The sequence below is a fragment of the Dermacentor silvarum genome, chromosome 4, assembly GCF_013339745.2.
Source record: "Dermacentor silvarum isolate Dsil-2018 chromosome 4, BIME_Dsil_1.4, whole genome shotgun sequence".
Classification (NCBI taxonomy): domain Eukaryota; kingdom Metazoa; phylum Arthropoda; class Arachnida; order Ixodida; family Ixodidae; genus Dermacentor; species Dermacentor silvarum.
In genome coordinates, this window is record NC_051157.2 from 186,601,434 (window position 1) to 186,611,275 (window position 9,842).

Below are 9,842 nucleotides of genomic sequence, written 5' to 3' on the forward strand. Positions count from 1 at the left end.
ATAGCAAGACCAAAGTACAACTGTGATAACGTAGCTAGAGCGATGTCGACGTCACAAGAAAATGAGGCATAGACACTGGTGGGTACAGCATGATGTTTTATTATTCCGCCATCCACTCCGGAGCCACGGAGCACCACCGGCGGGCAGCAGGCTCCTGTGGACTCAGTTTTGTCCACGCGAGGTTTTTCTACAAGCCCTGTCGACGCACGCAGTTTTGGACAGAACCTATCCACATACAGTTTCGCTGTAAGGAACAAGTGCAAAGAGCCAACCATGTACACCCGCGAGCAAAAGTATACGGAGCAGGGGTTGCGCGATAAAGCCCATTTTTCGCTCTGCCTGTGAACGCAACTTGAAATTGAGGACTGCAGTCCAAACTTGGCATTGTGAACTTTTCAGTGCACTCGTCAATTTCAGTTTATGCTTGTTAATTACGAAGAAATTCAGTTTTCGAGCTCGCGCAGGCGCAGACGCTCGAAGCGCGTTATCTTGAACCGCGTCTACTGCTCGACGCAAGATAACGCGCCTCGAGCGTCTGCGCCTGTGCGAGCTGCTTCCGGCGCCCGACTCCAGCGCTCGCCGCATGGCGATGCAATGCGCTCCGAGATTTCCCCTAACTGTGAAACAGACTGTACATGAATGTCAGAGAAAAACGAGCTATAACTTTTGAAACAAGACGTTTCTTTTGGGGAATGAGCGCTGACAGTGAGCGCTGACCACGGCGAAAAAAAAAGGAAGATCTTATAGAAGCTTCTAACACAATTGCGGTGCCTCAATATTTTTAGAATTCGCGAATGTGTACACATTTCAGTGTTTTAGAAAGAAGGCGTCGACGCTGCGGTGAACAAGAACATTTCACCGGACGCCGTTGACTCTTCTTCAGTGGTCACAGTGACGTTCCGTTCGCGTTATTAACGAGATAAGCCGATCGTGAGTGGTGGACGATTGGCATATATGATTGACACTGGCATATAATCGAACGGAAGGCATAGCTACAATATAGTGGTCCTGGAATAGTTCGTTTTCTAGTACGTTACATTGGGGATGCGATTTGGACACCAGCACTAATTTTTTATAATGGTTTTCTAAATACGAACCTGGTTCCGTTTCGTTTTCCAGGAAGCACATCTGCCCTGACGTCATGACAGAGAAAACAGTCAGGTGGGAGCAGGCATAGAGCTGCGTGTAAATGCTAGAGCGAACTGTGGCGCTTGTGCCTACGGCAGCTGCAAGCCAGCATGGCAATGATGTACATGAATTTGCCTAAACTTCGTACTTATGGCTTTTAAATGGCTTCGTGACTTTGCAAAGGGATCATTTTTAAGATAGTACTGCGTCATAAATAATCGATTAGCCATTGAAATTGTCCGGCAGCAGGATTCGAACCCAGAACCTCTAGCACAGAATCCCGATAATGAAACTATTACACCACGGATGCATGGGCAAGCGGAACCACTGCACTTAGCAGCAATTGTGCGTGCTTGCAGAGTCTTATTACGTCCTGCCTTTAAAAGAAAGTATCAGGTGGTGTGAAATTTAGTCCTGTTTACGCCCAGATAAAGCATAATAAACAAAGGCACCAGAACGCTTGAAGCTCTAAGCACGAACATCAGACAAATCCATGCAGTATACCCATCATTTTCATGGTTAGGGTGGCTAGAATGGGGAGGTGTGAATACCGGCGGCGCTTTCCTGCGGGCGCGCGTGACTCCCTTGCGCACCGATGCCACCAGGGGAAATATGGCGCTACCGCTCGCGGCGCGGTAAGCATAGCCGCGCCGGCCTGCCGGCCTCGCCTCGCCTCCGTGCCTTCGCCGTCAGTTTTGGTCTCGTCGCCTATTTTGGGGTGCTTCTCGCGATACATAGCGTGTTGCACAGCATCGTCGCGGCATTGCCATCTGTGATAGGGAGTAGCGGCCAGTCGAGCTGCTGGCCCAAGGCCGCTCCAGGCTTCCACCTGGGATCGACACGACATCCAAGTTCTTCCTGCAGCCTGCGGTTGGCGAACGTCGGAAGGGCGTCCGACCCAGGCGGCCCAGCGTCTCCAGCGCCGTGCCCGAGCTCGGGCTGGCGAACGCCGCAAGGGCGTCCTGCTGTTGTCAGTCTTCACTATGCCTGTCTTCACCGCAGCGTTGATCATGGCTGCCTGATGATAAGGTGCCGACCGACGTGGAAGAAATGAAGCCCTTGTACCGGTAGCAGACATAAGCCCTTGGACTTCGTGTCTGGTGACAAGACCTCTACCGTACTAAGGCTACCTATCCATGTTCCCAACGTCACAGTGGAACTTGCGGAACTTCCTCCTGCATGATTAGATCCCTGGTGTTCGCCTGGGGGCGACTACGATTTTCTTGGACGGCTTCTAGTTTCGCCACCACTACTCCACTTCGAGCTCCGCCTCTGTCGCCGCTTCTAGTCCATCCCACAGCTCCAGTGCTAACCATGAAACTGTAGGCCCCTTCTGACGTTTATGCTTTCTTTCTAGGCTTAATCCTCTTGTTTTTGTGATTAGTTTGCTGACTTTCGTTTTCTCTTTTTGCTGCATTTTCTTTAATGAATGGCTTGTTGTGGTAACGAACGGCTTCGTCATTTCATGCGCTGAGGCTGTACCTCAGTAGCGAGTAAATTAATTGAAAGAACCTCATCAAACCATCCTAGTATTATTCACGAGGCCTTTCACGCTAGCTCAATCTGATCACCGCCGTCTGTTTTCTTTATTTTTTACCTTAGGTTTATCGTTCGCGACTTTATTAATGGAATTGCAGTCCTAATGCCACGTCGCATTCCTGCCCTCTCAAATGAAGTCGTGCCCACAGTACTTCTGAACTTGCCAAAATACATTAGCAGGACTCTGACGAAAGAAAGAAAAAGATGTCCCACACGCTCCACGGGTCCCAGGTTCGGCACGCAAACCACTCCGGTATAGACAGTTCCGCCTTCTAGCTGTGACCTTGCATGCCTGGACTACATATTCAACTCTGAGTACGAATCAAATATTATTATTACTATTATTATTATCTTACAAGAGAAGCGGCGCTTGTCTATTGACAAGACGGTGGAATGCATGCCCACCGGCAGACGTGGAGGCTGCATATATACAGCGGGATGGAATGCCCAATCCAGTCGCAGAAGAATTGTTCATTTTCGAGCCTTTGAAACTGTGGTCACTGCAAAAGTTTAAACAAAACATTGCTCGTTACCGGACTGCAGAGTTTGCAATGAACGAAATGCCACGCCTGTTCTGTTAACCAAAATGGTATAGTGTTCTTCATTGGAGAAGGACTTGCCAGCTGTAGCATCTACTTGGGGGCAGCTTCACAACGAAGCCGTTGTGGAATCTATAAAGAAACAGAAGGGCCCTTGGGAGCCTTTTATATCCATCAGAACTATTCTACAAGCTGGTCAATGCCCTTGAAAACAACCTCACTCGTTTGCATGCCAAAGCTGAGGCAGAGTTTATGCAGTCGATAAATTGGTGATGTGCCAAAAATTGGTTGCCTAGAGCATTCTGCTGCCCTTACAGCATCAGTTGTACGTTTTTATTGTGTAAGAAGGATTCATTTTTTGCTTAAAGTTGTCATTCAGCAAGGCACTGAGAAACTAAAATCACTGAAATCTTGCCTGTTGTAGGTCAAATTTTCCCATAGTTGCTTTCCTCATTTACATAAACGATTTTATGACCGGATGCGTGGCTGTCTCCAATAATAGGAAATTGCTTATTTGAGCGTCGAAAGGACATGCTACAGGTCTGCAAGCGCTGCCAAAAAGTGGTTTGTACGTCGAGAAGTAATCGGGTAATGACTGCAGTTTACAGGTCGTACGTACGGCACGCATAGGGCGATTACTGCTGACCTCGAGGACGACGGTCGCATTTTGGGGGAGTCGAAATTCACGCAACCGTGTGCCGTAAGGTGTCAGTGCGCGTTAAAGAACCCGAAGTGGTAATGATGTGGTCTGATAAAAATGTCACAGTTACCCCCTAAGTGCGAAGCAATGAAAGCGACAGCAACACAGCAATGCCATACGAAGTAAGGTGAGCGGCTTTGGTAGCAATATGAATTGTAGTAAACATGAGCTGATTAAGTAAGCAGGTGTGCTGCGGCGTAAGTAGACCGACATGAAGAGACACTCGATGACCACGAGAAGGCGCGTGTGAAACGGTGGTGTTGATGAGAAGCGCTTCCCGTGGGCAGCGCGTGCGAAGGGACACACCTGTAGCGCTGCACTGCCGATCCGGGCAGCATGCATGTGTAGAGTACGTTGGAAAATGTGGCCCGACTATTACTAACTGAATGAACAAGCGTGGTGTGAGCGCGCACAAACACGAATAGATCACACTGAATGACTACAGACAACGACTGTCAAAACGGTGGCAGCAAGCGCATACGCCGCAGCGGCGAAGGTACGTGCGGTCTATCGCTTCAACGGAAACTGAGCGGCGAATGCACGGCGCATAAAGGGCAGAGCCGTGTGGAGATAAGAGACGGTGCGAGCGAGCGACGAGCGCGGTTGTTAGCAGAGTAGAAGTGCCCCCCCCCCCGCGCCCTCCGGCGCTGGCTTCCCGCTTCCTTGCTTGCGCGTGGGAGATTGAGTGCGTTCGCTCTACGTGATAGCGCGCATCCCCGCACGCTTCCGCTCGGGCATCCGGCGCGAGGCGAAGATTTTATCTATAGGGAACCTCACGGCGGCAGAAATACGGTTGAAGTGTCCATATAATTGCTATCGCAATAAAAAACTTTGATTTCATGATAAAGACGTATTGCATGACGCTCGCAGAAAGCGCGCCATACCCGAGGCTGGTGATGCGCTCATTTCGGCTGCGTGCCTTCCAGCGCCTCGGTCAACAGCGCCGCCCTGCTGCATCGGTGCGCTGAGGGGTCACGCTTGCGCCGCCGGTATTCACACATCCCCATTATAGCCACCCTACCATGGTGGCTGAACGCTCGCAGCGCCAGAGATCCCTCTAGTGATCGTTGTAAGAAACTATATGAGAGCAGTACATCCCGACGTTCGCGGGGCGCAACAACGCGTAATTGGGCTTTATTTCTCTGGGTTCTCCGCGCTGTCGATGACATCACCCGAGCTGCTAGATGCTTACAGTGCCGATGCGCGCTGGCCGCTCGCCTTAGCAGTAAAACGTCGAGATCAAGGGGCGCGGCTCGCACGGGCGTTTTCCAGCTTCGGTGTCGCGTTCTTCCACAAGCTCAATTTACAGTGCCATAGTTCCGCTAGGAATCACAATATTTCAAATCCAAAGGTTGTCATGGCTTCTATGGTGAATTCGGTTGAATTGAGCCACTATGTGCAGCGTAGCGCGAGACGGGTGATAAAAACGGCGCGCAGTAAGACAGAACAAAACACAAGCCCGTAGCTTGAGAGTCATTGATAGCTATATACGACGAGCGCAAACTGACACATACACGTTAAGACAAGACGGGCGCTGTACTTGTCTGTCTTTAATGCGATTGTGAATTCTTTGCCTACTTCTTGCTCTTCGAATCTATATATATATATATATATATATATATATATATATATATATCCCGTATCACAGGCCCACCGATACCGCCGCATCTGCTCTGACGAGAAAGACTTCCAATGTCATGCAAAGGAACTCAGAACGGCCTTGGTGGCGAAGCACTACCCGGAACGTATTGTTGATGATGCTATAAGCCGAGCACAAGCCTTAGACAGAAATAAAATTTTGACGGGCTCAAAGCCCCGCCATCCGAAAAACCAAACCAACCTTATCCTCACCTACTCATCTACATTACCGCACGTGAACAACATCCTAGCCAAACACTTTACTATCATTCAGCAGAGCACACGTTTGTCTTCAGTTTTCACAGAGCCACCCCGAGTTGTCTATCGCCGGGGAAGGAATCTAAGAGATATCCTCGTCAGAGCTGGAACAACCACGGTTCAAAACATAGAATCAGGCTGCAGACCTTGTGGTAAACCCCGCTGCAAGGTCTGTAAGCACATGACTTCAACATGTCTTGCTAAGGCTACCTCCTCTGATTTCACATTCAAAATTAAGGAACCTCTAAATTGTGACAGCAGCAATGTGATCTACATGCTCCATTGTGAAGTCTGCGACCAACAGTACATAGGCCAGACTGGAACCGCGTTCAGACTCCGTCTAAATAACCACAGAGCTCACACCCGCGCACTACCACACCTCCCATTCTCAAAACATCTCAGTCTGCCTGAGCATTCATTTGATAAAATACGTGTCACTCTTCTCCAGTCAGGCTTCCGCTCTTCTCGTGAACGGGAACAAAGAGAGTCATATTTTATCCACAAATTTAGAACAATCACGCACGGCATAAATGAACACATGGGAAACCTCTCGTTTCTTTGTCCATAAGTTAAATTAGCTAAAATCAGAACTTAATCCCCACATAGGCAAGCCGAACACGTGTGTGACGTCGAAAGAATGCCCACTACCCCAGTGGGGGAGCGGACCGAACCACCCACATTATTGTGCCTTGCTTTTTAATTTCATGCTTATTTCGCCACGCTGTTACTGTCATATTTGCAGGCTACTTCTTCCGTGTTTCTCGTGTTTTGCCCTTCGCTTTGTCTGGCACGACCAGGTCTTGGTGTCTTTCCTTTAACTCTCTCCGTTTTTTCTTTTTTTCTTTTTTGGCATTTCAACTTAACATGACAGGCGTGTCCGTCAATTGTGCATGTCAAACACGCTTAACAGCGACCTTGCCCTTTGCTTTGCCTGGCACGACCAGGTCTTGGTGTCTTTCCTTTAACTCTCTCTCCTTTTTTTTGCATGTTCAACTTAACATGACAGGCGTGTCCGACAAATGTGCATGTCAAACACGCTTAACAGCGACCCATAATGGGGACCGTATCAAGCACTTATCCACTGCCAATAATGACAAGCACAAGTCCTGAAGAACCCCTTTACCAACAAGTAATCTCCCTGCCATTGGCTCTCTCCCTGGGATTTTTATTTATTTATTTTTTCATTTTTTTGTTGTTGTTGTTTGCTCTTTCTATCTCCTTTCTCACTTTTTTTGGTGCCTTTTTTCTCTCTCTACCTGAAGATATAAAAAGACTTGCGAGAATTTCCTGTATCCCTTGAAAAAGGTCGGTCCACCGGCCGAAACTGTTGGGTAAATAATAAACCTAAGATAACCGCGAAGTTGTGCTTCTGATTTTCCTAAATACGCTTGGCCCATTGAAAAATCCAGTTACTACTAATATATATATATATATATATATATATATATATATCGTGAGACGGATTGAGATCTGCACTCTAGGTGGCCTTAATATCACTAGTGTGGCCTTCTGCGGGCGTACAATGCGCGGAAGATGTGGCAGGCGAAACACTGACGACACATACCGGCGCAACGTCGGCGAGCTTGGCGACAGTAGACCCTTTCGGCAGTAGTAGTGGCTCAGGAGTCGCTATTAAAGGCTGTGAGGTTGGCATAGCCACTCGCGAACGGGACCAAGCAAGAAGCGATGGCGAGTCCTCGAGAAATGCAGCGCTGAGAAGGTACAACCAATGCGTCTCCGTCGACAATGTCTTGACTCAAGGGTAAGAACGCGTTCTTCGTTTGGTTGGATAATAAAATCCGCTGCTGCAATACGTTTGGGCCACGGGGAATCGAAAACGGGATAAGTGTCTGTGTCGCTGATGTGGATGCTTGGGTCGCCGCACGAAATTAGTGCAGAAGCAGCGGACAGGAAGTCCCATCCTAATATCATCTGATGAGCGCACGTCGAAAGCACCGCAAGTTGCACATGATGACGAATACCGTCTATCAGGACGCGAGCTGTGCACTGTCCGGTAGGAAAAACGGGAACGTCATTGGCACCACATAGGACCGGACCAACATACGGCGTTTGCACTTTTCGCAGATGGAAGCACAGTTCACGATGTATAACAGAAATAGCGGCTCCAGTATCTACAAGGGCGTCGACGGAAACACCTTCCACACAAACTGAGAGCAAATTGGCGGGGCGAGCAGGAGGAATTGGGACAGTCCGATACGATGCAGTTTCTCCTCCGAAAACTGCAGCCTCTAGTTTTCCGAACGGGTGTCCACAACATGGGAAGCAGCACGCAAGAGCGATGAGGAACGGTGGTAAAGTGAAGGAGAGCAACGCCGGGGCGAGCGGGATGCTCGAGCCATGTCCTGGGAAGGTGAAGGAGAGCGACCAGAAGAGGTTGTGTACGGTCGGGGAACGTACGAATCTAGTCCTGGTATCCTGTCTCGCTGAAAGGTGTCATAGCCTCGCCTTTCACCTGGATGACGCCCGGGAACGTAGGAGTCAAACCTAGGTGCGCTGTCTCGCTCAAAGGTAGCATAGCCCCGCCTTTCCTGTTGCTGACGCCGACGGCAGAAGCGAGAAATGTGGCCGCGAATACCGCAGTAGAAACAAACAGGGCGCGACGACCGCCACGGAGAGCAGTACGGCTGTGCAGGAGTATTCGCTGCCAGCGAAGCTAGGGGGTCGCGGTAAGCTTCGGCAGATGGAGACTGAACGGTCGAGGGAGGCCGGGAGGCAATTTCGGCATAACTTGGCGGACGAAATGGTGCAGTAGACTTGTCCATTTGGACGTTTGTCATCGACGCCAGTTCGTCCTTGATGATGTCACGCAGTCCAGGAGGAGTGGGGCGAACGGTTGCAAGCGTCGTAGGTCCAGAAAGATGGCCGTGAAGTTCCTCCCTGATGAGAGTGCGTATCAGGGCTCGCAGCTCAGCATCACCGTTGAGATAAGGGTCGGTAGAGGCGCGTGACAGGCGAATAGACTGGAGCGTGTCTAGACGCTGGCAGGCCGCGATAATATCCCCAACGCAGTTTGGGTTCTGCATGACGAGAGCATTAAAGGCGACCGTGTTGATGCCCTTCAGTATGTGGCGAACGCGATCACCTTCCGCCATGTCACTCTGTGCGCGGCGGCAGAGAGCGAGGACGTCCTCAATGTACGACCTATAGGACTCGTCCTGCGCTTGTATGCGCGTTGCCAGCTTCTGTTTCGCGACTTCGGAGCATCCAGAGGACATGCCGAATATCTGGCGAAATTGCGGGATGAATGATGGCCAGTCTTAAAATTCACTTTCGTGGTTAAAAAACCATGTCTTAGCAACTTCGGTTAAGTAAAAAGCGACATACCGCAATTTGTGCGTGTCGTCCCAACGATTGGCGTCACTGCCTCTGTTGTAGTGATCGAGCCAATCTTCGACGTCGACGCCGTGGAGGCCGGCAAAGACGGGAGGATCTCGGTGTGTGGTGTTCACCGTCCAGGTAGGCCCAGCGGGCTGAGCAGAGGTGGTAGCAGCACTGGTGGACGGGTTGGTTTCTGACATCACCGTGGTAGGCGAGAGCAAACGACGACCGGATAGGAGCTCCAGGGGAATCGGGAAAGTAAGAGGACGTGGGAATCGAAGCACTCTCCACCACTTGTGAGACGTCGGCCGATGCGAAGCCTTCATTTCCGAGCAGCTGCCCGAGTCAGAGACGAAGCACCGCACGAGAGAAAAGATGAGTCGTATGTACAAATGACGACGACGATATGCACAAATAGCGCTCACAATATATATATATATATATATATATATATATATATATATATATATCCCCTTTCAATGACCCAGGGACACACGTTCTCTGCTAGCTTGGGCTATTTGTAAATGTGCTTCTTGAAGCGCCCATTGTATAAGCGTTAGGTGCGCAACAACCTCCGACAAAGCAGTTTGCGCGACCACTGCATTTCGAACTCCAACAGTAGGGCCAGTCAGCGCACTTCTGTTTTGCGTATTAAACAATAAATCACAGCATGTAACATGGACGGGTTACGTCACCTTGCA

General features: G+C 49.8%; 1 protein-coding gene across 1 annotated transcript in view; it reads right to left on the reverse strand.

The window, feature by feature from the left end:
- LOC125945081 (TNF receptor-associated factor 3-like) overlaps positions 1-9,842 on the reverse strand; it is a 139,265-nt gene that overhangs the window by 21,782 nt on the left and 107,641 nt on the right. The gene's annotated exons all lie outside the window — the stretch shown is intronic.